Source organism: Passer domesticus, chromosome 11 (assembly GCF_036417665.1).
Source record: "Passer domesticus isolate bPasDom1 chromosome 11, bPasDom1.hap1, whole genome shotgun sequence".
NCBI classification, from domain to species: Eukaryota; Metazoa; Chordata; class Aves; order Passeriformes; family Passeridae; genus Passer; species Passer domesticus.
This window is the reverse complement of record NC_087484.1, coordinates 30,779,067-30,805,187: the sequence shown is the minus strand read 5'-3', so window position 1 is coordinate 30,805,187 and position 26,121 is coordinate 30,779,067.

Genomic DNA, 26,121 nt, shown 5'->3' with positions numbered 1-26,121 from the left:
GTGTCCTGGTTCCCGTGGTCCGGGGCGGCAAGCTGCCTGCAGAAATTCCGCACGTCTGAGGATGCCTTGAGCAAGCAAGATGCCACCAGCAGTAAATGTGGCTGATTTGAGAGTACAAGGTGCTTCCTGCAAAAGGACATCAGGAACCTGGCCTGCTGAGTTTTGTTTCTCTGGGGAAAGGCCATGGTTCCTGGCCAGGTTCCGGTCTCCCACAGTGGCTGGCTCTGTGCTGAAATTCCCAAAGCCTCCAGATACCTCCCAGAAGCAAGGTGCAAGCAGAGGCAAGTGTGGCTGGTTGAACAGTGCTAAGCGCCTCCTGCAAACGGACATCAGGAACCTGGCCTGCTGAGTTTTGTTTCTCTGGGGAAAGGCCATACTTCGTGTCCACCTTCTGGTGGCCCGTAGTGGCCGTGTGCATTTTGAACTTCCGAATGTCTCAGGATGCCTCCCTGGAGCAAGATGCCACCAGAGGCAACTCTGGCTGGTTTGACAGTAGCAAGTGCCTCTTGCAAACTGTCATCAGGAATCTGGCCTGCTGACTTTTTTTTCTCTGGAGAAAGGCCATAGTTCATGTCCAGGTTCCGGTGCCCAGTGTGGCCTGGTGCCTCTTAAAATTCCGAACATCTCAGGATGCCTCCCAGAAGCAAGGTGCCGCCAGAGGCAAGTGAGGCTGGTTTGAGAGTACCAGGTGCCTCCTGCAAACGGACTTCAGGAACCTGGCCTGCTGAGTTTTGTTTCTCTCGGGAAAGGCCATAGTTCGTGTCCAGCTTCCGGTGGCCCTTAGTGGCCGTGTGTATTTTCAACTTCCGAATGTCTCAGGATGCCTCCCTGAAGCAAGATGCCACCACAGGCAACTATGGCTGGTTTGACAGTAGCAAGTGCCTCCCACAAACTGACCTCAGGAATCTGGCCTGGTGAGTTTTGTTTCTCCAAGGAAAGGTATCCTTCCTGTCCAGGGTCTGGTGACTCGGAGAGGCCTGGTGCCTGCTGAAATTCCTAACCTCCCAATATAGCAGCCAGAAGCAAGGTGCCACCACTGGCAACCATGGCTGGTTGGACAGTGCCAAGTGCCGCCTACAAACTGACAACAGGAACCTGGCCTGGTGTGTTTTGTTTCTCAGGGGAACGGCCATAGTTCCTGGCCAGCTTCCGGTGGACCATAGCTGCAGGGTGCTTCTTAAAATTCCGAACATCTCAGGATAGCTGTCAGAAGCAAGGCACCACCAGAGGCAAGTGTGGCTGGTTGGACAGGGCCAAGTGCCTCTTGCAAACTGACATCAGGAACCTGGCCTGGTGAGTTTTGTTTCTCTGGGGATAGGCCATACTTCATGTCCAGATTCCGGTGGCCCGTAGTAGCCGTGCGCATTTTGAACTTCTGAATGTCTCCGGATTCCTCCCTGAAGCAAGGTGCCACCGGCAGTAAATGTGGCTGGTTTGAGAGTGCCAGGTGCCTCCTGCAAACGGACATCAGGAACCTGTCCTGCTGAGTTTTGTTTCTCTGGGGAAAGGCCATAGTTCATGTCCAGGTTCCGGTGCCCAGTGTGGCCTGGTGCCTCTTAAAATTCCGAACATCTCAGGATGCCTCCCAGAAGCAAGGTGCCGCCAGAGGCAAATGTGGCTGGTGGAACAGTGCCAAGCACCTCCTGCAAACGGACATCAGGAACCTGGCCTGCTGAGTTTTATTTCTCTGGGGAAAGGCCATTGTTCCTGGCCAGGTTCCGGTCTCCCACAGTGGCCGGCTGTGTGCTGAAATTCCCAAAGCCTCCAGATACCTCCCAGAAGCAAGGTGCAAGCAGAGGCAGGTGTGGCTGGTTGAACAGTGCCAAGCGCCTCCTGCAAACGGACATCAGGAACCTGGCCTGCTGAGTTTTGTTTCTCTGGGGAAAGGCCATACTTCGTGTCCACCTTCTGGTGGCCCGTAGTGGCCGTGTGCATTTTGAACTTCCGAATGTCTCAGGATGCCTCCCTGAAGCAAGATGCCACCAGAGGCAACTCTGGCTGGTTTGAGAGTAGCAAGTGCCTCTTGCAAACTGTCATCAGGAATCTGGCCTGCTGACTTTTTTTTCTCTGGGGAAAGGCCACAGTTCATGTCCAGGTTCCGATGCCCAGTGTGGCCTGGTGCCTCTTAAAATTCTGAACATCTCAGGATGCCTCCCAGAAGCAAGGTGCCGCCAGAGGCAAGTGAGGCTGGTTTGAGAGTACCAGGTGCTTCCTGCAAACGGACATCAGGAACCTGGCCTGGTGAGTTTTGTTTCTCTGGGGAAAGGCCATGGTTCCTGGCCAGGTTCTGGCTTCCCACATTGGCCGGCTGTGTGCTGAAATTCCCAAAGTTTCCAGATACCTCCCAGAAGCAAGGTGCAAGCAGAGGCAAATGTGGCTGGTGGAACAGCGCCAAGCACCTCCTGCAAACGGACATCAGGAACCTGGCCTGCTGAGTTTTGTTTCTGAGAGGGAAGGCCATGGTTCATGGCCAGGTTCCGGTGGCCCAGTGTGGCCGCGTGCCTCTTGAAATTCTGAACATCTCAGGATGCCTCCCAGAAGCAAGGTGCCGCCAGAGGCAAATGTGGCTGGTTTGAGAGTGCTAGGTGCCTCCTGCAAACGGACATCAGGAACCTGGCCTGCTGACGTTTGTTTCTCTGGGGAAAGGCCATGGTTCCTGGCCAGGTTCCGGTCTCCCACAGTGGCCGGCTCTGTGCTGAAATTCCCAAAGCCTCCATATACCTCCCAGAAGCAAGGTGCAAGCAGAGGCAACTGTGGCTGGTTTGAGAGTGCCAAGTGCCTCCTGCAAAATGACCTCAGGAAAATGGCCTGGTGAGTTTTGTGTCTTATAAGAAAGGCCATCGTTCATGTCCAGGGCCTGCTGGCATGCAATGGCCGGCTGCATTCTGAAATTCCGAATGTCCCAGGATGCCTCCGTGACGCAAGGTGCCAGCAGAGGCAACTGTGGCGTGTTTGACAGTGCCAAGTGCCTCCTGCAAATTGAATCAGGAACTTGGCCTGGTGAGTTTTGTGTCTCATAGGAAAGGCCATGGTTCGTGTCCTGGTTCCCGTGGTCCGGGGCGGCAAGCTGCCTGCAGAAATTCCGCACGTCTGAGGATGCCTTGAGCAAGCAAGATGCCACCAGCAGTAAATGTGGCTGATTTGAGAGTACAAGGTGCTTCCTGCAAACGGACATCAGGAACCTGGCCTGCTCAGTTTTGTTTCTCTGGGGAAAGGCCATGGTTCCTGGAGAGGTTCCGTTCTCCCACAGTGGCCGGCTGCATTCTGAAATTCCCAAAGCCTCCAGATACCTCCCAGAAGCAAGGTGCAAGCAGAGGCAAGTGTGGCTGGTTGAACAGTGCCAAGCGCCTCCTGCAAACGGACATCAGGAACCTGGCCTGCTGAGTTTTGTTTCTCTGGGGAAAGGCCATACTTCGTGTCCACCTTCTGGTGGCCCGTAGGGGCCGTGTGCATTTTGAACTTCCGAATGTCTCAGGATGCCTCCCTGAAGCAAGATGCCACCAGAGGCAACTCTGGCTGGTTTGACAGTAGCAAGTGCCTCTTGCAAACTGTCATCAGGAATCTGGCCTGCTGACTTTTTTTTCTCTGGAGAAAGGCCATAGTTCATGTCCAGGTTCCGATGCCCAGTGTGGCCTGGTGCCTCTTAAAATTCCGAACATCTCAGGATGCCTCCCAGAAGCAAGGTGCCGCCAGAGGCAAGTGAGGCTGGTTTGAGAGTACCAGGTGCCTCCTGCAAACGGACATCAGGAACCTGGCCTGCTGAGTTTTGTTTCTCTCGGGAAAGGCCATAGTTCGTGTCCAGCTTCCGGTGGCCCTTAGTGGCCGTGTGTATTTTCAACTTCCGAATGTCTCAGGATGCCTCCCTGAAGCAAGATGCCGCCACAGGCAACTATGGCTGGTTTGACAGTAGCAAGTGCCTCCCACAAACTGACCTCAGGAATCTGGCCTGGTGAGTTTTGTTTCTCCAAGAAAAGGTATCCTTCCTGTCCAGGGTCTGGTGACTCGGAGAGGCCTGGTGCCTGCTGAAATTCCTAACCTCTCAATATAGCAGCCAGAAGCAAGGTGCCACCACTGGCAACCATGGCTGGTTGGACAGTGCCAAGTGCCGCCTACAAACTGACAACAGGAACCTGGCCTGGTGTGTTTTGTTTCTCAGGGGAACGGCCATAGTTCCTGGCCAGCTTCCGGTGGACCATAGCTGCAGGGTGCTTCTTAAAATTCCGAACACCTCAGGATAGCTGTCAGAAGCAAGGCACCACCAGAGGCAAGTGTGGCTGGTTGGACAGGGCCAAGTGCCTCTTGCAAACTGACATCAGGAACCTGGCCTGGTGAGTTTTGTTTCTCTGGGGATAGGCCATACTTCATGTCCAGATTCCGGTGGCCCGTAGTAGCCGTGCGCATTTTGAACTTCCGAATGTCTCCGGATTCCTCCCTGAAGCAAGGTGCCACCGGCAGTAAATGTGGCTGGTTTGAGAGTGCCAGGTGCCTCCTGCAAACGGACATCAGGAACCTAGCCTGCTGAGTTTTGTTTCTCTGGGGAAAGGCCATGGTCCCTGGCCAGGTTCCGGTGCCCAGTGTGGCCTGGTGCCTCTTAAAATTCCGAACATCTCAGGATGCCTCCCAGAAGCAAGGTGCCGCCAGAGGCAGGTGAGGCTGGTTTGAGAGTACCAGGTGCCTCCTGCAAACGGACTTCAGGAACATGGCCTGCTGAGTTTTGTTTCTCTGGGGAAAGGCCATAGTTCGTGTCCAGCTTCCGGTGGCCCTTAGTGGCCGTGTGTATTTTCAACTTCCGAATGTCTCAGGATGCCTCCCTGAAGCAAGATGCCGCCACAGGCAACTATGGCTGGTTTGACAGTAGCAAGTGCCTCCCACAAACTGACCTCAGGAATCTGGCCTGGTGAGTTTTGTTTCTCCAAGAAAAGGTATCCTTCCTGTCCAGGGTCTGGTGACTCGGAGAGGCCTGGTGCCTGCTGAAATTCCTCTCCTCCCAATATAGCAGCCAGAAGCAAGGTGCCACCACTGGCAACCATGGCTGGTTGGACAGTGCCAAGTGCCGCCTACAAACTGACAACAGGAACCTGGCCTGGTGTGTTTTGTTTCTCAGGGGAACGGCCATAGTTCCTGGCCAGCTTCCGGGGGACCATAGCTGCAGGGTGCTTCTTAAAATTCCGAACATCTCAGGATAGCTGTCAGAAGCAAGGCACCACCAGAGGCAAGTGTGGCTGGTTGGACAGGGCCAAGTGCCTCTTGCAAACTGACATCAGGAACCTGGCCTGGTGAGTTTTGTTTCTCTGGGGAAAGGCCATACTTCATGTCCAGATTCCGGTGGCCCATAGTAGCCGTGCGCATTTTGAACTTCCGAATGTCTCCGGATTCCTCCCTGAAGCAAGGTGCCACCGGCAGTAAATGTGGCTGGTTTGAGAGTGCCAGGTGCCTCCTGCAAACGGACATCAGGAACCTGGCCTGCTGAGTTTTGTTTCTCTGGGGAAAGGCCATAGTTCATGTCCAGGTTCCGGTGCCCAGTGTGGCCTGGTGCCTCTTAAAATTCCGAACATCTCAGGATGCCTCCCAGAAGCAAGGTGCCGCCAGAGGCAAATGTGGCTGGTGGAACAGTGCCAAGCACCTCCTGCAAACGGACATCAGGAACCTGGCCTGCTGAGTTTTATTTCTCTGGGGAAAGACCATTGTTCCTGGCCAGGGTCCGGTCTCCCACAGTGGCCGGCTGTGTGCTGAAATTCCCAAAGCCTCCAGATACCTCCCAGAAGCAAGGTGCAAGCAGAGGCAGGTGTGGCTGGTTGAACAGTGCCAAGCGCCTCCTGCAAACGGACATCAGGAACCTGGCCTGCTGAGTTTTGTTTCTCTGGGGAAATGCCATACTTCGTGTCCACCTTCTGGTGGCCCGTAGTGGCCGTGTGCATTTTGAACTTCCGAATGTCTCAGGATGCCTCCCTGAAGCAAGATGCCACCAGAGGCAACTCTGGCTGGTTTGAGAGTGCCAGGTGCCTCCTGCAAACGGACATCAGGAACCTGGCCTGCTGAGTTTTGTTTCTCTGGGGAAAGGCCATAGTTCATGTCCAGGTTCCGGTGCCCAGTGTGGCCTGGTGCCTCTTAAAATTCCGAACATCTCAGGATGCCTCCCAGAAGCAAGGTGCCGCCAGAGGCAAGTGAGGCTGGTTTGAGAGTACCAGGTGCTTCCTGCAAACGGACATCAGGAACCTGGCCTGGTGAGTTTTGTTTCTCTGGGGAAAGGCCATGGTTCCTGGCCAGGTTCTGGCTTCCCACATTGGCCGGCTGTGTGCTGAAATTCCCAAAGTTTCCAGATACCTCCCAGAAGCAAGGTGCAAGCAGAGGCAAATGTGGCTGGTGGAACAGCGCCAAGCACCTCCTGCAAACGGACATCAGGAACCTGGCCTGCTGAGTTTTGTTTCTGAGAGGGAAGGCCATGGTTCATGTCCAGGTTCCGGTGGCCCAGTGTGGCCGGGTGCCTCTTGAAATTCCGAACATCTGAGGATGCCTCCCAGAAGCAAGGTGCCACCAGAGGAAAATGTGGCTGTTTTGAGAGTACCAGGTGCCTCCTGCAAAGTGACATCTGGAACCTGGCCTGCTGACGTTTGTTTCTCTGGGGCAAGGCCATGGTTCCTGGCCAGGTTCCGGTCTCCCACAGTGGCCGGCTGTGTGCTGAAATTCCCAAAGCCTCCATATAAATCCCAGAAGCAAGGTGCCAGCAGAGGCAAGTGTGGCTAGTTGAACAGTGCCAATCGCCTCCTGCAAACGGACATCAGGAACCTGGCCTGCTGAGTTTTGTTTCTGAGAGAAAAGGCCATGGTTCATCTCCAGGTTCCGGTGGCCCACAGTGGCCGGCTGTGTGCTGAAATTCCCAATGTCTCCAGATACCTCCCAGAAGCAACGTGCAAGCAGAGGCAAATGTGGCTCGTGGAACAGTGCCAAGCACCTCCTGCAAACGGACATCAGGAACCTGGCCTGCTGAGTTTTGTTTCTGAGAGAAAAGGCCATGGTTCATGGCCAGGTTCTGGTGGCCCAGTGTGGCCGCGTGCCTCTTGAAATTCTGAACATCTCAGGATGCCTCCCAGAAGCAAGGTGCCGCCAGAGGCAAATGTGGCTGGTTTGAGAGTGCTAGGTGCCTCCTGCAAACGGACATCAGGAACCTGGCCTGCTGACGTTTGTTTCTCTGGGGAAAGGCCATGGTTCCTGGCCAGGTTCCGGTCTCCCACAGTGGCCGGCTCTGTGCTGAAATTCCCAAAGCCTCCATATACCTCCCAGAAGCAAGGTGCAAGCAGAGGCAACTGTGGCTGGTTTGAGAGTGCCAAGTGCCTCCTGCAAAATGACCTCAGGAAAATGGCCTGGTGAGTTTTGTGTCTTATAAGAAAGGCCATCGTTCATGTCCAGGGCCTGCTGGCACGCAATGGCCGGCTGCATTCTGAAATTCCGAATGTCCCAGGATGCCTCCGTGACGCAAGGTGCCAGCAGAGGCAACTGTGGCGTGTTTGACAGTGCCAAGTGCCTCCTGCAAATTGAATCAGGAACTTGGCCTGGTGAGTTTTGTGTCTCATAGGAAAGGCCATGGTTCGTGTCCTGGTTCCCGTGGTCCGGGGCGGCAAGCTGCCTGCAGAAATTCCGCACGTCTGAGGATGCCTTGAGCAAGCAAGATGCCACCAGCAGTAAATGTGGCTGATTTGAGAGTACAAGGTGCTTCCTGCAAAAGGACATCAGGAACCTGGCCTGCTGAGTTTTGCTTCTCTGGGGAAAGGCCATACTTCGTGTCCACCTTCTGGTGGCCCGTAGTGGCCGTGTGCATTTTGAACTTCCGAATGTCTCAGGATGCCTCCCTGGAGCAAGATGCCACCAGAGGCAACTCTGGCTGGTTTGACAGTAGCAAGTGCCTCTTGCAAACTGTCATCAGGAATCTGGCCTGCTGACTTTTTTTTCTCTGGAGAAAGGCCATAGTTCATGTCCAGGTTCCGGTGCCCAGTGTGGCCTGGTGCCTCTTAAAATTCCGAACATCTCAGGATGCCTCCCAGAAGCAAGGTGCCGCCAGAGGCAAGTGAGGCTGGTTTGAGAGTACCAGGTGCCTCCTGCAAACGGACTTCAGGAACCTGGCCTGCTGAGTTTTGTTTCTCTCGGGAAAGGCCATAGTTCGTGTCCACCTTCCGGTGGCCCTTAGTGGCCGTGTGTATTTTCAACTTCCGAATGTCTCAGGATGCCTCCCTGAAGCAAGATGCCGCCACAGGCAACTATGGCTGGTTTGACAGTAGCAAGTGCCTCCCACAAACTGACCTCAGGAATCTGGCCTGGTGAGTTTTGTTTCTCCAAGGAAAGGTATCCTTCCTGTCCAGGGTCTGGTGACTCGGAGAGGCCTGGTGCCTGCTGAAATTCCTAACCTCCCAATATAGCAGCCAGAAGCAAGGTGCCACCACTGGCAACCATGGCTGGTTGGACAGTGCCAAGTGCCGCCTACAAACTGACAACAGGAACCTGGCCTGGTGTGTTTTGTTTCTCAGGGGAACGGCCATAGTTCCTGGCCAGCTTCCGGTGGACCATAGCTGCAGGGTGCTTCTTAAAATTCCGAACATCTCAGGATAGCTGTCAGAAGCAAGGCACCACCAGAGGCAAGTGTGGCTGGTTGGACAGGGCCAAGTGCCTCTTGCAAACTGACATCAGGAACCTGGCCTGGTGAGTTTTGTTTCTCTGGGGATAGGCCATACTTCATGTCCAGATTCCGGTGGCCCGTAGTAGCCGTGCGCATTTTGAACTTCCGAATGTCTCCGGATTCCTCCCTGAAGCAAGGTGCCACCGGCAGTAAATGTGGCTGGTTTGAGAGTGCCAGGTGCCTCCTGCAAACGGACATCAGGAACCTGGCCTGCTGAGTTTTGTTTCTCTGGGGCAAGGCCATAGTTCGTGTCCACCTTCCGGTGGCCCGTAGTGTGCATTTTGAACTTCGGAATGTCTCAGGATGCCTCCCTGAAGCAAGATGCCACCAGAGGCAACTATGGCTGGTTTGACAATAGCAAGTGCATCCTGCAAACGGACATCAGGAACCTGGCCTGCTGAGTTTTGTTTCTGAGAGAAAAGGCCATGGTTCATGTCCAGGTTCTGGTGGCCCACAGTGGCCGGCTGTGTGCTGAAATTCCCAATGTCTCCAGATACCTCCCAGAAGCAAGGTGCAAGCAGAGGCAAATGTGGCTGGTGGAACAGTGCCAAGCACCTCCTGCAAACGGACATCAGGAACCTGGCCTGCTGAGTTTTGTTTCTCTGGGGAAAGGCCATACTTCATGTCCAGATTCCGGTGGCCCACTGTGGCCGGGTGCCTCTTGAAATTCCGAACATCTCAGGATGCCTCCCAGAAGCAAGGTGCCACCAGGGGCAAATGTGGCTCGTTTGAGAGTACCAGGTGCCTCCTGAAAACGGACATCAGGAACCTGGCCTGCTGAGTTTTGTTTCTCTGGTGAAAGGCCATGGTTCCTGGAGAGGTTCCGGCCTCCCCCAGTGGCCAGCTGTGTGCTGAAATTCCCAAAGCCTCCATATACCTCCCAGAAGCAAGGTGCAAGCAGAGGCAACTGTGGCTGGTTTGAGAGTGCCAAGTGCCTCCTGCAAAATGACCTCAGGAAAATGGCCTGGTGAGTTTTGTGTCTTATAAGAAAGGCCATCGTTCATGTCCAGGGCCTGCTGGCACGCAATGGCCGGCTGCATTCTGAAATTCTGAATGTCCCAGGATGCCTCCGTGACGCAAGGTGCCAGCAGAGGCAAGTGTGGCTTGGTTGACAGTGCCAAGTGCCTCCTGCAAATTGAATCAGGAACTTGGCTGCCGGGGTCGGCTGTTGCTTGTCTCTGCCCCAGCACGGGAAAAAGTGGTTCTGGGTAGGCCGCGCTCTCGAAGAAGGAGTCTGGACTCTTGCTTTAGGTCTTCAGTCGAGTTTATTATTTCTTATCTACAAAGATTTTCTGTCTGTCCAGCCGAGGTCTGATCAGCAAGACAGCCAAAGGCACTCTCTCCCGCCCACGAGGCGGTTGTCTCTTTTATAATGAAAATTACGTATTAGATATTTACCTTTACTTCCCAATACTTTCTGCCCTTGTTGGCAAGTGTACTCTTTCTATGAACCAATCCACACATGCCAACATCATCCTGAACATGGATGCCAAGGAGAAGAAAGAAGAAGGACAGGGCACGCCCAAATTCCTCCATCTTGGGACTCCTGATCCATGTACAGAATTCTAGACCCCCCTGTACAATACATAAAACCCCCCTGTACAGTGCATTCTAACTTAAGTTCTAACAAGTGAATAACATCCCCTCACCATTCAGACATGAAATTCTCTCATCTCCTCACCCTCAGGTGTCATTTCTTTAAAAGGATCAAAGTCAAGCCACCAGGTACTTTTGGCAACATTCCAGGGCCTCCAAGCCCCCCAAGGGTTGTCTCGGTAGCTCTGGACATCCGGAGTGATGTACTGAGCTCCCACACTTGGCCTGGTGAGTTTTGTGTCTCATAGGAAAGGCCATGGTTCCTGTCCCGGTTCTCGTGGTCCGGGGCGGCAAGCTGCCTGCAGAAATACCGCACGTCTGAGGATGCCTTGAGGAAGCAAGATGCCACCACCGGCAAATGTGGCTGGTTTGAGAGTGCCAAGTGCCTCCTGCAAACACACATCAGGAACCTGGCCTGCTGAGATTTGTTTCTCTGGGGCAAGGCCATACTTCATGTCCAGATTCCGGTGGCCCAGTGTGGCCTGGTGCCTTTTAAAATTCCGAACATCTGAGGATGGCTCCCTGAAGCAAGGTGCACCAGAGGCAAATGTGGCTACTTTGACAGTGCCATATGGCTCCTGCAAACTGACATCAGGAACTTGGCCTGGTGAGTTTTGTGTCTCATAGGAAGGGCCATGGTTCGTATCCTGGTTCCCGTGGTCCGGGGCGGCAAGCTGCCTGCCGAAATTCCGCACGTCTGAGGATGCCTTGAGGAAGCAAGATGCCACCACCGGCAAATGTGGCCGAATTGAGAGTGCCATATGCCTCCTGCAAACGGACATCAGGAACCTGGCCTGCTGAGTTTTGTTTCTCTGGGGAAAGGCCAAGGTTCCTGGCCAGGATCCAGTCTCCCACAGTGGCCAGCTGTGTGCTGAAATTCCCAAAGCCTCCATATACCTCCTAGAAGCAAGGCACCACCAGAGGCAAGTGTGGCTGGTGGAACAGTGCCAAGCGCCTCCTGCAAACGGACATCAGGAACCTGGCCTGCTGAGTTTTGTTTCTCTGGGGAAAGGCCATACTTCGTGTCCACCTTCCGGTGGCCCGTAGTGGCCGTGTGCATTTTGAACTTCCGAATGTCTCAGGATGCCTCCCTGAAGCAAGATGCCACCAGAGGCAACTCTGGCTGGTTTGACAGTAGCAAGTGCCTCTTGCAAACTGTCATCAGGAATCTGGCCTGCTGAGTTTTGTTTCTCTGGGGAAAGGCCATAGTTCATGTCCAGGTTCCGGTGCCCAGTGTGGCCTGGTGCCTCTTAAAATTCCAAACATCTCAGGATGCCTCCCAGAAGCAAGGTGCAAGCAGAGGCAAATGTGGCTGGTGGAACAGTGCCAAGCACCTCCTGCAAACGGACATCAGGAACCTGGCCTGCTGAGTTTTGTTTCTCTGGGGAAAGGCCATAGTTCGTGTCCACCTTCCGGTGGCCCTTAGTGGCCGTGTGCATTTTCAACTTCCGAATGTCTCTGGATGCCTCCCTGAAGCAAGATGCCGCCACAGGCAACTGTGGCTGGTTTGACAGTAGCAAGTGCCCCCCACAAACTGACCTCAGGAATCTGGCCTGGTGAGTTTTGTTTCTCCAAGAAAAGGTATCCTTCCTGTCCAGGGTCTGGTGACTCGGAGAGGCCTGGTGCCTGCTGAAATTCCGAACCTCCCAATATAGCAGCCAGAAGCAAGGTGCCACCACTGGCAACCATGGCTGGTTGGACAGTGCCAAGTGCCTCCTGCAAACTGACAACAGGAACCTGGCCTGGTGTGTTTTGTTTCTCAGGGGAACGGCCATAGTTCCTGGCCAGCTTCCGGTGGACCATAGCTGCAGGGTGCTTCTTAAAATTCCGAACATCTCAGGATAGCTGTCAGAAGCAAGGCACCACCAGAGGTAAGTGTGGCTGGTTGGACAGGGCCAAGTGCCTCTTGCAAACTGACATCAGGAACCTGGCCTGGTGAGTTTTGTTTCTCTGGGGAAAGGCCAAGGTTCCTGGCCAGGATCCAGTCTCCCACAGTGGCCGGCTGTGTGCTGAAATTCCCAAAGCCTCCATATACCTCCTAGAAGCAAGGCACCACCAGAGGCAAGTGTGGCTGGTGGAACAGTGCCAAGCGCCTCCTGCAAACGGACATCAGGAACCTGGCCTGCTGAGTTTTGTTTCTCTGGGGAAAGGCCATACTTCGTGTCCACCTTCCGGTGGCCCGTAGTGGCCGTGTGCATTTTGAACTTCCGAATGTCTCAGGATGCCTCCCTGGAGCAAGATGCCACCAGAGGCAACTCTGGCTGGTTTGACAGTAGCAAGTGCCTCTTGCAAACTGTCATCAGGAATCTGGCCTGCTGACTTTTTTTTCTCTGGAGAAAGGCCATAGTTCATGTCCAGGTTCCGGTGCCCAGTGTGGCCTGGTGCCTCTTAAAATTCCGAACATCTCAGGATGCCTCCCAGAAGCAAGGTGCCGCCAGAGGCAAGTGAGGCTGGTTTGAGAGTACCAGGTGCCTCCTGCAAACGGACTTCAGGAACCTGGCCTGCTGAGTTTTGTTTCTCTCGGGAAAGGCCATAGTTCGTGTCCACCTTCCGGTGGCCCTTAGTGGCCGTGTGTATTTTCAACTTCCGAATGTCTCAGGATGCCTCCCTGAAGCAAGATGCCGCCACAGGCAACTATGGCTGGTTTGACAGTAGCAAGTGCCTCCCACAAACTGACCTCAGGAATCTGGCCTGGTGAGTTTTGTTTCTCCAAGGAAAGGTATCCTTCCTGTCCAGGGTCTGGTGACTCGGAGAGGCCTGGTGCCTGCTGAAATTCCTAACCTCCCAATATAGCAGCCAGAAGCAAGGTGCCACCACTGGCAACCATGGCTGGTTGGACAGTGCCAAGTGCCGCCTACAAACTGACAACAGGAACCTGGCCTGGTGTGTTTTGTTTCTCAGGGGAACGGCCATAGTTCCTGGCCAGCTTCCGGTGGACCATAGCTGCAGGGTGCTTCTTAAAATTCCGAACATCTCAGGATAGCTGTCAGAAGCAAGGCACCACCAGAGGCAAGTGTGGCTGGTTGGACAGGGCCAAGTGCCTCTTGCAAACTGACATCAGGAACCTGGCCTGGTGAGTTTTGTTTCTCTGGGGATAGGCCATACTTCATGTCCAGATTCCGGTGGCCCGTAGTAGCCGTGCGCATTTTGAACTTCCGAATGTCTCCGGATTCCTCCCTGAAGCAAGGTGCCACCGGCAGTAAATGTGGCTGGTTTGAGAGTGCCAGGTGCCTCCTGCAAACGGACATCAGGAACCTGGCCTGCTGAGTTTTGTTTCTCTGGGGCAAGGCCATAGTTCGTGTCCACCTTCCGGTGGCCCGTAGTGTGCATTTTGAACTTCGGAATGTCTCAGGATGCCTCCCTGAAGCAAGATGCCACCAGAGGCAACTATGGCTGGTTTGACAATAGCAAGTGCATCCTGCAAACGGACATCAGGAACCTGGCCTGCTGAGTTTTGTTTCTGAGAGAAAAGGCCATGGTTCATGTCCAGGTTCTGGTGGCCCACAGTGGCCGGCTGTGTGCTGAAATTCCCAATGTCTCCAGATACCTCCCAGAAGCAAGGTGCAAGCAGAGGCAAATGTGGCTGGTGGAACAGTGCCAAGCACCTCCTGCAAACGGACATCAGGAACCTGGCCTGCTGAGTTTTGTTTCTCTGGGGAAAGGCCATACTTCATGTCCAGATTCCGGTGGCCCACTGTGGCCGGGTGCCTCTTGAAATTCCGAACATCTCAGGATGCCTCCCAGAAGCAAGGTGCCACCAGGGGCAAATGTGGCTCGTTTGAGAGTACCAGGTGCCTCCTGAAAACGGACATCAGGAACCTGGCCTGCTGAGTTTTGTTTCTCTGGTGAAAGGCCATGGTTCCTGGAGAGGTTCCGGCCTCCCCCAGTGGCCAGCTGTGTGCTGAAATTCCCAAAGCCTCCATATAAATCCCAGAAGCAAGGTGCAAGCAGAGGCAACTGTGGCTGGTTTGAGAGTGCCAAGTGCCTCCTGCAAAATGACCTCAGGAAAATGGCCTGGTGAGTTTTGTGTCTTATAAGAAAGGCCATCGTTCATGTCCAGGGCCTGCTGGCACGCAATGGCCGGCTGCATTCTGAAATTCTGAATGTCCCAGGATGCCTCCGTGACGCAAGGTGCCAGCAGAGGCAAGTGTGGCTTGGTTGACAGTGCCAAGTGCCTCCTGCAAATTGAATCAGGAACTTGGCTGCCGGGGTCGGCTGTTGCTTGTCTCTGCCCCAGCACGGGAAAAAGTGGTTCTGGGTAGGCCGCGCTCTCGAAGAAGGAGTCTGGACTCTTGCTTTAGGTCTTCAGTCGAGTTTATTATTTCTTATCTACAAAGATTTTCTGTCTGTCCAGCCGAGGTCTGATCAGCAAGACAGCCAAAGGCACTCTCTCCCGCCCACGAGGCGGTTGTCTCTTTTATAATGAAAATTACGTATTAGATATTTACCTTTACTTCCCAATACTTTCTGCCCTTGTTGGCAAGTGTACTCTTTCTATGAACCAATCCACACATGCCAACATCATCCTGAACATGGATGCCAAGGAGAAGAAAGAAGAAGGACAGGGCACGCCCAAATTCCTCCATCTTGGGACTCCTGATCCATGTACAGAATTCTAGACCCCCCTGTACAATACATAAAACCCCCCTGTACAGTGCATTCTAACTTAAGTTCTAACAAGTGAATAACATCCCCTCACCATTCAGACATGAAATTCTCTCATCTCCTCACCCTCAGGTGTCATTTCTTTAAAAGGATCAAAGTCAAGCCACCAGGTACTTTTGGCAACATTCCAGGGCCTCCAAGCCCCCCAAGGGTTGTCTCGGTAGCTCTGGACATCCGGAGTGATGTACTGAGCTCCCACACTTGGCCTGGTGAGTTTTGTGTCTCATAGGAAAGGCCATGGTTCCTGTCCCGGTTCTCGTGGTCCGGGGCGGCAAGCTGCCTGCAGAAATACCGCACGTCTGAGGATGCCTTGAGGAAGCAAGATGCCACCACCGGCAAATGTGGCTGGTTTGAGAGTGCCAAGTGCCTCCTGCAAACACACATCAGGAACCTGGCCTGCTGAGATTTGTTTCTCTGGGGCAAGGCCATACTTCATGTCCAGATTCCGGTGGCCCAGTGTGGCCTGGTGCCTTTTAAAATTCCGAACATCTGAGGATGGCTCCCTGAAGCAAGGTGCACCAGAGGCAAATGTGGCTACTTTGACAGTGCCATATGGCTCCTGCAAACTGACATCAGGAACTTGGCCTGGTGAGTTTTGTGTCTCATAGGAAGGGCCATGGTTCGTATCCTGGTTCCCGTGGTCCGGGGCGGCAAGCTGCCTGCCGAAATTCCGCACGTCTGAGGATGCCTTGAGGAAGCAAGATGCCACCACCGGCAAATGTGGCCGAATTGAGAGTGCCATATGCCTCCTGCAAACGGACATCAGGAACCTGGCCTGCTGAGTTTTGTTTCTCTGGGGAAAGGCCAAGGTTCCTGGCCAGGATCCAGTCTCCCACAGTGGCCGGCTGTGTGCTGAAATTCCCAAAGCCTCCATATACCTCCTAGAAGCAAGGCACCACCAGAGGCAAGTGTGGCTGGTGGAACAGTGCCAAGCGCCTCCTGCAAACGGACATCAGGAACCTGGCCTGCTGAGTTTTGTTTCTCTGGGGAAAGGCCATACTTCGTGTCCACCTTCCGGTGGCCCGTAGTGGCCGTGTGCATTTTGAACTTCCGAATGTCTCAGGATGCCTCCCTGAAGCAAGATGCCACCAGAGGCAACTCTGGCTGGTTTGACAGTAGCAAGTGCCTCTTGCAAACTGTCATCAGGAATCTGGCCTGCTGAGTTTTGTTTCTCTGGGGAAAGGCCATAGTTCATGTCCAGGTTCCGGTGCCCAGTGTGGCCTGGTGCCTCTTAAAATTCCGAACATCTCAGGATGCCTCCCAGAAGCAAGGTGCAAGCAGAGGCAAATGTGGCTGGTGGAACAGTGCCAAGCACCTCCTGCAAACGGACATCAGGAACCTGGCCTGCTGAGTTTTGTTTCTCTGGGGAAAGGCCATAGTTCGTGTCCACCTTCCGGTGGCCCTTAGTGGCCGTGTGCATTTTCAACTTCCGAATGTCTCTGGATGCCTCCCTGAAGCAAGATGCCGCCACAGGCAACTGTGGCTGGTTTGACAGTAGCAAGTGCCCCCCACAAACTGACCTCAGGAATCTGGCCTGGTGAGTTTTGTTTCTCCAAGAAAAGGTATCCTTCCTGTCCAGGGTCTGGTGACTCGGAGAGGCCTGGTGCCTGCTGAAATTCCGAACCTCCCAATATAGCAGCCAGAAGCAAGGTGCCACCACTGGCAACCATGGCTGGTTGGACAGTGCCAAGTGCCTCCTGCAAACTGACAACAGGAACCTGGCCTGGTGTGTTTTGTTTCTCAGGGGAACGGCCATAGTTCCTGGCCAGCTTCCGGTGGACCATAGCTGCAGGGTGCTTCTTAAAATTCCGAACATCTCAGGATAGCTGTCAGAAGCAAGGCACCACCAGAGGTAAGTGTGGCTGGTTGGACAGGGCCAAGTGCCTCTTGCAAACTGACATCAGGAACCTGGCCTGGTGAGTTTTGTTTCTCTGGGGAAAGGCCAAGGTTCCTGGCCAGGATCCAGTCTCCCACAGTGGCCGGCTGTGTGCTGAAATTCCCAAAGCCTCCATATACCTCCTAGAAGCAAGGCACCACCAGAGGCAAGTGTGGCTGGTGGAACAGTGCCAAGCGCCTCCTGCAAACGGACATCAGGAACCTGGCCTGCTGAGTTTTGTTTCTCTGGGGAAAGGCCATACTTCGTGTCCACCTTCCGGTGGCCCGTAGTGGCCGTGTGCATTTTGAACTTCCGAATGTCTCAGGATGCCTCCCTGAAGCAAGATGCCACCAGAGGCAACTCTGGCTGGTTTGACAGTAGCAAGTGCCTCTTGCAAACTGTCATCAGGAATCTGGCCTGCTGAGTTTTGTTTCTCTGGGGAAAGGCCATAGTTCATGTCCAGGTTCCGGTGCCCAGTGTGGCCTGGTGCCTCTTAAAATTCCGAACATCTCAGGATGCCTCCCAGAAGCAAGGTGCAAGCAGAGGCAAATGTGGCTGGTGGAACAGTGCCAAGCACCTCCTGCAAACGGACATCAGGAACCTGGCCTGCTGAGTTTTGTTTCTCTGGGGAAAGGCCATAGTTCGTGTCCAGCTTCCGGTGGCCCTTAGTGGCCGTGTGCATTTTCAACTTCCGAATGTCTCTGGATGCCTCCCTGAAGCAAGATGCCGCCACAGGCAACTGTGGCTGGTTTGACAGTAGCAAGTGCCCCCCACAAACTGACCTCAGGAATCTGGCCTGGTGAGTTTTGTTTCTCCAAGAAAAGGTATCCTTCCTGTCCAGGGTCTGGTGACTCGGAGAGGCCTGGTGCCTGCTGAAATTCCGAACCTCCCAATATAGCAGCCAGAAGCAAGGTGCCACCACTGGCAACCATGGCTGGTTGGACAGTGCCAAGTGCCTCCTGCAAACTGACAACAGGAACCTGGCCTGGTGTGTTTTGTTTCTCAGGGGAACGGCCATAGTTCCTGGCCAGCTTCCGGTGGACCATAGCTGCAGGGTGCTTCTTAAAATTCCGAACATCTCAGGATAGCTGTCAGAAGCAAGGCACCACCAGAGGTAAGTGTGGCTGGTTGGACAGGGCCAAGTGCCTCTTGCAAACTGACATCAGGAACCTGGCCTGGTGAGTTTTGTTTCTCTGGGGAAAGGCCATACTTCATGTTCAGATTCCGGTGGCCCGTCGTAGCTGTGTGCATTTTGAACTTCCGAATGTCTCAGGATTCCTCCCTGAAGCAAGTTGCCACCAGCAGTAAATGTGGTTGGTTTGAGAGTGCTAGGTGCCTCCTGCAAACGGACATCAGGAACCTGGCCTGCTGAGTTTTGTTCCTCAGAGGGAACGCCATGGTTCATGTCCAGGTTCCGGCGGCCCACAGTGGCCGGCTGTGTGCTGAAATTCCCAAAGTCTCCAGATACCTCCCAGAAGCAAGGTGCAAGCAGAGGCAAATGTGGCTGGTGGAACAGCGCCAAGCGCCTCCTGCAAACGCACATCAGGAACCTGGCCTGCTGAGTTTTGTTTCTGAGAGGGAAGGCCATACTTCATGTCCAGGTCCCGGTGGCCCAGTGTGGCCGGGTGCCTCTTGAAATTCCGAACATCTCATGATGCCTCCCAGAAGCAAGGTGCTGCCAGAGGAAAATGTGGCTGGATTGAGAGTACCAGGTGCCTCCTGCAAACGGACATCAGGAACCTGGCCTGCTGACGTTTGTTTCTCAGGGGAAAGGCCATGGTTCCTGGCCAGTTTCCGGTCTCCCACAGTGGCCGGCTGTGTGCTGAAATTCCCAAAGCCTCCATATACCTCCCAGAAGCAAGGTGCCAACACAGTCAAGTGTGGCTTGTTTGACAATGCCAAGTGCCTCCTGCAAACGGACATCAGGAACTTGGCCTGGTGAGTTTTGTGTCTTATAAGAAATGCCATCGTTCGTGTCCAGGGCCTGCTGGCACGCAATGGCCGGCTGCATTCTGAAATTCCGAATGTCCCAGGATGCCTCCCTGAAGCAAGGTGCCATCAGAGGCAAGTGTGGCGTGTTTGACAGTGCGATATGCCACCCGCAAACTGACATCAGGAACCTGGCCTCGTGAGTTTTATTTCTCTGGGGAAAGGCCATGGTTCCTGGCCAGGTTCCGGTCTCCTACAGTGGCCGGCTGTGTGCTGAAATTCCCAAAGTCTCCAGATACCTCCCAGAAGCAAGGTGCAAGCAGAGGCAAATGTGGCTGGTGGAACAGTGCCAAGCACCTCCTGCAAACGGACATCAGGAACCTGGCCTGCTGAGTTTTGTTTCTGAGAGAAAAGGCCATACTTCATGTCCAGGTTCCGGTGGCCCAGTGTGGCCGGGTGCCTCTTGAAATTCCGAACATCTCAGGATGCCTCCCAGAAGCAAGGTGCCACCAGAGGCAACTATGGCTGGTTTGACAGTAGCAAGTGCCTCCCACAAACTGACCTCAGGAACCTGGCCTCGTGAGTTTTATTTCTCAGGGGAAAGGCCATGGTTCCTGGCCAGGTTCCGGTCTCATACAGTGGCCGGCTGTGTGCTGAAATTCCCAAAGTCTCCAGATACCTCCCAGAAGCAAGGTGCAAGCAGAGGCAAATGTGGCTGGTGGAACAGTGCCAAGCGCCTCCTGCAAACGGACATCAGGAACCTGGCCTGGTGAGTTTTGTTTCTCAGAGGAATGGCCGTAGTTCCTAGCCAGCTTCCGGTGGACCATAGCTGCAGGGTGCTTCTTAAAATTCCGAACATCTCAGGATAGCTGTCAGAAGCAAGGCACCACCAGAGGCAAGTGTGGCTGGTTGGACAGGGCCAAGTGCCTCTTGCAACCTGACATCAGGAACTTGGCCTGCTGAGTTTTGTTTCTCTGGGGAAAGGCCATGGTTCCTGGCCAGGTTCTGGCTTCCCACAGTGGCCGGCTGTGTGCTGAAATTCCCAAAGCCTCCAGATACCTCCCAGAAGCAAGGTGCAAGCAGAGGCAAATGTGGCTGGTGGAACAGTGCCAAGCACCTCCTGCAAACGGACATCAGGAACCTGGCATGCTGAGTTTTGTTTCTGAGAGAAAAGGCCATACTTCATGTCCAGGTTCCGGTGGCCCAGTGTGGCCGGGTGCCTCTTGAAATTCCGAACATCTCAGGATGCCTCCCAGAAGCAAGGTGCCACCAGAGGCAACTATGGCTGGTTTGACAGTAGCAAGTGCCTCCCACAAACTGACCTCAGGAACCTGGCCTCGTGAGTTTTATTTCTCAGGGGAAAGGCCATGGTTCCTGGCCAGGTTCCGGTCTCATACAGTGGCCGGCTGTGTGCTGAAATTCCCGAAGTCTCCAGATACCTCCCAGAAGCAAGGTGCAAGCAGAGGCAAGTGTGGCTGGTTGGACAGGGCCAAGTGCCTCTTGCAAACTGACATCAGGAACTTGGCCTTCTGAGTTTTGTTTCTCTGGGGAAAGGCCATACTTCATGTCAAGATTCCGGTGGCCCGTAGTAGCCGTGTGCATTTTGAACTTCCGAATGTCTCAGGATGCCTCCCTGAAGCAAGGTGCCACCAGAGGCAAGTGAGGCTGGTTTGAGAGTGCCAGGTGCCTCCCGCAAACTGACATCACGAACCAGGCCTCGTGAGTTTTATTTCTCTGGAGAAAGGCCATGGTTCCTGGGCAGGTTTTCGTCTCCCACAGTGGCCGGCTGTGTGCTGAAATTCCCAAAGCCTCCATATAGCTCCCAGAAGCAAGGTGCAAGAACAGGCAAGTGTGGCTGGTTGAACAGTGCCAAGCGCCTCCTGCCAACGGATATCAGGAACCTGGCCTGCTGAGTTTTGTTTCTCTGGGGAAAGGCCATACTTCGTGTCCACCTTCCGGTGGCCCGTAGTGTGCATTTTGAACTTTGGAATGTCTCAGGACACCTCCCTGAAGCAAGATGCCACCAGAGGCAACTATGGGTGGTTTGGCAATAGCAAGTGCCTCCTGCAAACCGACATCAGGAACCTGGCCTGCGGAGTTTTGTTTCTGAGATAAAAGGCCATGGTTCATGTCCAGGTTCCGGTGGCCCGCAGTGTGGCCGTGTGCCTCTTGAAATTCCGAACATCTGAGGATGCCTCCCTGAAGCAAGGTGCCACCAGGGGCAAATGTGGCTGGTTTGAGAGTACCAGGTGCCTCCTGCAAACTGACATCAGGAACCTGGCCTCGTGAGTTTTGTTTCTCTGGTGAAAGGCCATGGTTCCTGGAGAGGTTCCGGCCTCCCCCAGTGGCCAGCTGTGTGCTGAAATTCCCAAAGCCTCCATATACCTCCCAGAAGCAAGGTGCCATCAGAGGCAAGTGTGGCTTGTTTGACAGTGCCAAGTGCCTCCTGCAAACGGACATCAGGAACTTGGCCTGGTGAGTTTTGTGTCTTATAAGAAAGGCCATCGTTCGTGTCCAGGGCCTGCTGGCACGCAATGGCCGGCTGCATTCTGAAATTTCGAATGTCCCAGGATGCCTCCAAGACGCAAGGTGAAAGCACAGGCAACTGTGGCTTGTTTGATAGTGCCAAGTGCCTCCTGCAAATTGAATCAGGAACTTGGCCTGGTGAGTTTTGTGTCTCATAGGAAAGGCCATGGTTCGTGTCCTGGTTCCCGTGGTCCGGGGCGGCAAGCTGCCTGCCGAAATTCCGCACGTCTGAGGATGCCTTGAGGAAGCAAGATGCCACCAGAGGCAACTATGGGTGGTTTGAGAGTGTCATATGCCTCCTGCAAATGGACATCAGGAACCTGGCCTGCTGAGTTTTGTTTCTCTGGGGAAAGGCCATGGTCCCTGGCCAGGTTCCGGTGCCCAGTGTGGCCTGGTGCCTCTTAAAATTCCGAACATCTCAGGATGCCTCCCAGAAGCAAGGTGCCGCCAGAGGCAGGTGAGGCTGGTTTGAGAGTACCAGGTGCCTCCTGCAAACGGACTTCAGGAACATGGCCTGCTGAGTTTTGTTTCTCTGGGGAAAGGCCATAGTTCGTGTCCAGCTTCCGGTGGCCCTTAGTGGCCGTGTGTATTTTCAACTTCCGAATGTCTCTGGATGCCTCCCTGAAGCAAGATGCCGCCACAGGCAACTATGGCTGGTTTGACAGTAGCAAGTGCCTCCCACAAACTGACCTCAGGAATCTGGCCTGGTGAGTTTTGTTTCTCCAAGAAAAGGTATCCTTCCTGTCCAGGGTCTGGTGACTCGGAGAGGCCTGGTGCCTGCTGAAATTCCTCTCCTCCCAATATAGCAGCCAGAAGCAAGGTGCCACCACTGGCAACCATGGCTGGTTGGACAGTGCCAAGTGCCGCCTACAAACTGACAACAGGAACCTGGCCTGGTGTGTTTTGTTTCTCAGGGGAACGGCCATAGTTCCTGGCCAGCTTCCGGTGGACCATAGCTGCAGGGTGCTTCTTAAAATTCCGAACATCTCAGGATAGCTGTCAGAAGCAAGGCACCACCAGAGGCAAGTGTGGCTGGTTGGACAGGGCCAAGTGCCTCTTGCAAACTGACATCAGGAACCTGGCCTGGTGAGTTTTGTTTCTCTGGGGATAGGCCATACTTCATGTCCAGATTCCGGTGGCCCATAGTAGCCGTGCGCATTTTGAACTTCCGAATGTCTCCGGATTCCTCCCTGAAGCAAGGTGCCACCGGCAGTAAATGTGGCTGGTTTGAGAGTGCCAGGTGCCTCCTGCAAACGGACATCAGGAACCTGGCCTGCTGAGTTTTGTTTCTCTGGGGAAAGGCCATAGTTCATGTCCAGGTTCCGGTGCCCAGTGTGGCCTGGTGCCTCTTAAAATTCCGAACATCTCAGGATGCCTCCCAGAAGCAAGGTGCCGCCAGAGGCAAATGTGGCTGGTGGAACAGTGCCAAGCACCTCCTGCAAACGGACATCAGGAACCTGGCCTGCTGAGTTTTATTTCTCTGGGGAAAGACCATTGTTCCTGGCCAGGGTCCGGTCTCCCACAGTGGCCGGCTGTGTGCTGAAATTCCCAAAGCCTCCAGATACCTCCCAGAAGCAAGGTGCAAGCAGAGGCAGGTGTGGCTGGTTGAACAGTGCCAAGCGCCTCCTGCAAACGGACATCAGGAACCTGGCCTGCTGAGTTTTGTTTCTCTGGGGAAATGCCATACTTCGTGTCCACCTTCTGGTGGCCCGTAGTGGCCGTGTGCATTTTGAACTTCCGAATGTCTCAGGATGCCTCCCTGAAGCAAGATGCCACCAGAGGCAACTCTGGCTGGTTTGAGAGTAGCAAGTGCCTCTTGCAAACTGTCATCAGGAATCTGGCCTGCTGACTTTTTTTTCTCTGGGGAAAGGCCACAGTTCATGTCCAGGTTCCTGTGCCCAGTGTGGCCTGGTGCCTCTTAAAATTCTGAACATCTCAGGATGCCTCCCAGAAGCAAGGTGCCGCCAGAGGCAAGTGAGGCTGGTTTGAGAGTACCAGGTGCTTCCTGCAAACGGACATCAGGAACCTGGCCTGGTGAGTTTTGTTTCTCTGGGGAAAGGCCATGGTTCCTGGCCAGGTTCTGGCTTCCCACATTGGCCGGCTGTGTGCTGAAATTCCCAAAGTCTCCAGATACCTCCCAGAAGCAAGGTGCAAGCAGAGGCAAATGTGGCTGGTGGAACAGCGCCAAGCACCTCCTGCAAACGGACATCAGGAACCTGGCCTGCTGAGTTTTGTTTCTGAGAGGGAAGGCCATGGTTCATGTCCAGGTTCCGGTGGCCCAGTGTGGCCGGGTGCCTCTTGAAATTCCGAACATCTCAGGATGCCTCCCAGAAGCAAGGTGCCACCAGAGGAAAATGTGGCTGTTTTGAGAGTACCAGGTGCCTCCTGCAAAGTGACATCTGGAACCTGGCCTGCTGAGTTTTGTTTCTCTGGGGCAAGGCCATGGTTCCTGGCCAGGTTCCGGTCTCCCACAGTGGCCGGCTGTGTGCTGAAATTCCCAAAGCCTCCATATAAATCCCAGAAGCAAGGTGCCAGCAGAGGCAAGTGTGGCTAGTTGAACAGTGCCAATCGCCTCCTGCAAACGGACATCAGGAACCTGGCCTGCTGAGTTTTGTTTCTGAGAGAAAAGGCCATGGTTCATCTCCAGGTTCCGGTGGCCCACAGTGGCCGGCTGTGTGCTGAAATTCCCAATGTCTCCAGATACCTCCCAGAAGTAACGTGCAAGCAGAGGCAAATGTGGCTCGTGGAACAGTGCCAAGCACCTCCTGCAAACGGACATCAGGAACCTGGCCTGCTGAGTTTTGTTTCTGAGAGAAAAGGCCATGGTTCATGGCCAGGTTCCGGTGGCCCAGTGTGGCCGCGTGCCTCTTGAAATTCTGAACATCTCAGGATGCCTCCCAGAAGCAAGGTGCCGCCAGAGGCAAATGTGGCTGGTTTGAGAGTGCTAGGTGCCTCCTGCAAACGGACATCAGGAACCTGGCCTGCTGACGTTTGTTTCTCTGGGGAAAGGCCATGGTTCCTGGCCAGGTTCCGGTCTCCCACAGTGGCCGGCTCTGTGCTGAAATTCCCAAAGCCTCCATATACCTCCCAGAAGCAAGGTGCAAGCAGAGGCAACTGTGGCTGGTTTGAGAGTGCCAAGTGCCTCCTGCAAAATGACCTCAGGAAAATGGCCTGGTGAGTTTTGTGTCTTATAAGAAAGGCCATCGTTCATGTCCAGGGCCTGCTGGCACGCAATGGCCGGCTGCATTCTGAAATTCCGAATGTCCCAGGATGCCTCCGTGACGCAAGGTGCCAGCAGAGGCAACTGTGGCGTGTTTGACAGTGCCAAGTGCCTCCTGCAAATTGAATCAGGAACTTGGCCTGGTGAGTTTTGTGTCTCATAGGAAAGGCCATGGTTCGTGTCCTGGTTCCCGTGGTCCGGGGCGGCAAGCTGCCTGCAGAAATTCCGCACGTCTGAGGATGCCTTGAGCAAGCAAGATGCCACCAGCAGTAAATGTGGCTGATTTGAGAGTACAAGGTGCTTCCTGCAAACGGACATCAGGAACCTGGCCTGCTGAGTTTTGTTTCTCTGGGGAAAGGCCATGGTTCCTGGAGAGGTTCCGGTCTCCCACAGTGGCCGGCTGTGTGCTGAAATTCCCAAAGCCTCCAGATACCTCCCAGAAGCAAGGTGCAAGAACAGGCAAGTGTGGCTGGTTGAACAGTGCTAAGCGCCTCCTGCAAACGGACATCAGGAACCTGGCGTGCTGAGTTTTGTTTCTCTGGGGAAAGGCCATACTTCGTGTCCACCTTATGGTGGCCCGTAGTGGCCGTGTGCATTTTGAACTTCCGAATGTCTCAGGATGCCTCCCTGAAGCAAGATGCCACCAGAGGCAACTCTGGCTGGTTTGACAGTAGCAAGTGCCTCTTGCAAACTGTCATCAGGAATCTGGCCTGCTGACTTTTTTTTCTCTGGAGAAAGGCCATAGTTCATGTCCAGGTTCCGGTGCCCAGTGTGGCCTGGTGCCTCTTAAAATTCCGAACATCTCAGGATGCCTCCCAGAAGCAAGGTGCCGCCAGAGGCAAGTGAGGCTGGTTTGAGAGTACCAGGTGCCTCCTGCAAACGGACTTCAGGAACCTGGCCTGCTGAGTTTTGTTTCTCTCGGGAAAGGCCATAGTTCGTGTCCAGCTTCCGGTGGCCCTTAGTGGCCGTGTGTATTTTCAACTTCCGAATGTCTCAGGATGCCTCCCTGAAGCAAGATGCCGCCACAGGCAACTATGGCTGGTTTGACAGTAGCAAGTGCCCCCCACAAACTGACCTCAGGAATCTGGCCTGGTGAGTTTTGTTTCTCCAAGGAAAGGTATCCTTCCTGTCCAGGGTCTGGTGACTCGGAGAGGCCTGGTGCCTGCTGAAATTCCTAACCTCCCAATATAGCAGCCAGAAGCAAGGTGCCACCACTGGCAACCATGGCTGGTTGGACAGTGCCAAGTGCCGCCTACAAACTGACAACAGGAACCTGGCCTGGTGTGTTTTGTTTCTCAGGGGAACGGCCATAGTTCCTGGCCAGCTTCCGGTGGACCATAGCTGCAGGGTGCTTCTTAAAATTCCGAACATCTCAGGATAGCTGTCAGAAGCAAGGCACCACCAGAGGCAAGTGTGGCTGGTTGGACAGGGCCAAGTGCCTCTTGCAAACTGACATCAGGAACCTGGCCTGGTGAGTTTTGTTTCTCTGGGGATAGGCCATACTTCATGTCCAGATTCCGGTGGCCCGTAGTAGCCGTGCGCATTTTGAACTTCTGAATGTCTCCGGATTCCTCCCTGAAGCAAGGTGCCACCGGCAGTAAATGTGGCTGGTTTGAGAGTGCCAGGTGCCTCCTGCAAACG